Source organism: Melospiza melodia, chromosome 3, assembly GCF_035770615.1.
Source record: "Melospiza melodia melodia isolate bMelMel2 chromosome 3, bMelMel2.pri, whole genome shotgun sequence".
In the NCBI taxonomy this organism is placed as follows: Eukaryota; Metazoa; Chordata; class Aves; order Passeriformes; family Passerellidae; genus Melospiza; species Melospiza melodia.
Genome location: NC_086196.1, coordinates 73,352,569 through 73,355,530, shown reverse-complemented (window position 1 = coordinate 73,355,530; position 2,962 = coordinate 73,352,569).

Sequence of the window (2,962 nt, the reverse complement as noted above, 5' to 3'; positions counted from 1 at the left end):
GTCGGCGAGCGCCGCGGAGGGAGGGAGCCGGGTTGGGAAGGAGGGAATAGACACGTCAGCAGCGGCAGCGGGAGGGCGATGTGGCGGGGGAGGGACAAGCCCAGCCCCGCCGCCGCCGCCGCAGGAGGAGGGTAGCGCATGGACTCTTCCTCACTCCCCGCTGGCGGCAGGATCTCGATCCCGAGGAGGCAGCGCTCCTGACCGCTGCGCCGAGCAGGAGTCCGGCTACCTTTCCCGCTTCGCAGGCCAGAAAATAAGGAAGGTCCTGCCCCTTATTTGTGCGGGTTTCTCCAGATGAGGATCGCAGGAGTAACAAGAACATATAGAAAGGTTGTAGCTGCCGCCCTGTAAGGACACGACACATCCGAGCAAGCACTTACTTGACTGCTCCCCCTCCTGCCCCGCCGAGCAGTTCTTCTCTCTCCTGGGGAGAAGCAGCCGCCACTTTCCCGGTGACTTCCGACAGTTTGAGGTTACACCTGCGGTGCGGCGGACGGAGGAGCTCATTCAGCCGTGATCCCACTAGGGAAAGTGCGGGGTTTCACAGCGAGCAGACGAAAGCGCAACATTCCCTGACAGGCCTATCCTTGTCCTTCTGTAGCTGCAGCTTCCACTTAATGGTATATTTTAAGTGTTGAGTGTTTGCAAGCCGAGATATGTGCTGCTTACAAGTATGCCTGCATTTACCATTGCCTTTTCTTCACATCCATCACCTTAATATTGCCTTACAGATCGAAAATGGCAAAATGACAGCAGAAGTCTCAATGCAGATGAACAAAACTTCTCTCTTTTCCTTTTCAGACCCATGTTATTTGTTCAGCACAGTAGCTTGAGTAGACAAAAAGAATGAAAGATGCAGGTAAGAAAGGACAGGTGACATAAGGGAATCCTCTTGCTGGTGAATCAAATGACTACATTTTTTTGTATTTTTTTCTACTTCTCAGAGCAAATTCTGAATATGAATAGGCACTCACAGAACTGATAGTCAAGGTAAATTTTTTTTGTGCTAGTCAAAGCAGCTGAGGGTTTTTTCCAAGAGCTGTAAAGAGCCCTTTTAAATGCTACATCTCAAGACTTAGCAATTACTGTTGCTAATTGCATGTGTTCCTCTTGCATCCTCATGCCTATTGATTTTTGCTCCAGACTCTCATTCCCACAGTTGCAAGGCCTTAGATCCAGGCTTAGTTACTGCTGTGTAATCTCTGAAAAATATGTGTTTCATTTTCAGCCCCCACCTAGAGCAGTTTAATATTTTAATCACACTATGAAAAAGTGTCAAGGTAGAAACAGGTGTTGGTACCTCTTTGCCCAGCATCCCACAGACACCCTGGCATTTCTTACAGTCCTTTGTATCCCCAGAAACCACATGCTAGAGGAATGCAATGATTCATTCACCCAGTGCTCATTCTTCAGGCCTAGAGCAGTATAGCAGCTGTAGCCCTCCTGCAATTTTGTTGACATTTTTGTGTTTCACATTTTAGAGAATGATACTTATTTGCCATCACTGATGTTGGCTGATTAAAAGCTCTTAGGAAAGCCTAACTCAGAAAATCTAGAAGTTTGTCAACTCAGAAAATCTAGAAGTTTGTCACAATTTACAATATGGAAGCAAATTCAATCAAGTCACATTTTAGGATAATTGTATGAGTGAAAGATAAGCATTCTTTCCTCAACATTAATGTTTCCTGTTGTGTAATGCTCACAGTATTAGGTTCAATTTCTTGTGAAGAAAGAGCTGTTTGGTTATTTTCCAACAATATAATTTATCAAGCTTATCTTTATAAAAGACCAAGATAAAAGGTAGTGGTGTCCGTGGTTGTAAAGACAAGGGCAAGAAAGGGAAATGTGAAGAAAAAAAAAATCACATACTTCTTGTATAAGTCGCTGCCTTTATTGTACAATAATGAGCACCCTGAAGTTGATACATATACACAAGTTTACCAGTGCAACTGTCAAGTATTTCCTACAATTTCAAATATTTCAGGGTAATAAGGTAGCCACTTATTAACATACCTAGCTTTCCTCAAGGTGTGAAAGAAAATAAAAATACTTCAGTTAGTTCAATTAAGATATTTCAGGCAAAATTTTCTTCCAGTTTTCAACCCCAATCTTGGAAATACGTATTCAGCTATGAGTGTAGTCCCACTGTACATGAGGTATCTAACATTAACCTACTCTTAAAAAGCAGTTCTCCTATCTCTTCTGTGCTAAAATATCTACTAAAGTAGCTGATACCCATTGACAAGATCAGTTGGATAAGTTTACCTAAGGATCAGGAAACACTCTCTTATGTATGACAGAGCAAAATAAAAATAACAAGCCAAAAGTAAATGTTCTTGCGTGCAAATATGAGAACTTTTACCAAAAAATGAGAGCTAAGTTGGATTCTGAAATTTGAGTACTGAGCTAACAGAAGATCAGGAGTGTTGTAGGAAGTGACATCAAACTTGGGGAACACCAGTGATCAGAGAGGCACTCACACAAGGTACAAATTATAAAGGACAGTCAAAGAAAATAGCACTGATAAAGATGTGGTGTTATATAATATTTTATTGTCATCAATCAAGTAAGTTAATTATCCATTAATAAAAATACTTATGAACTGAAATGCTGGCCTTTATTGGAAGAACACAGGATTAAAAATAAAAAAAAGCTAAGGAAGACTTCTGTTTTCCCCACACTGATTTATTAAATACTATATTAAGATATGATATTGAGGTTTAAGTGTTTAAATGTTGTATACAACTGTTCTGCCTTGCACTATTCCCAACACTGCTTATTGATCACAGCTGAACCAAGACACTGCATCACAGGAACCTTTAATCTGAGCCAGTTTATTATTTACTCACTCTCCCATGCCAGGACAGTTCTGAAAAAAAAAACAACTCTGTGAGATCTTATGCAGTAAACTGGACTTTATACACATCAAAACAGTCCAGGACAAACTCAGTTCCAAAGCGGT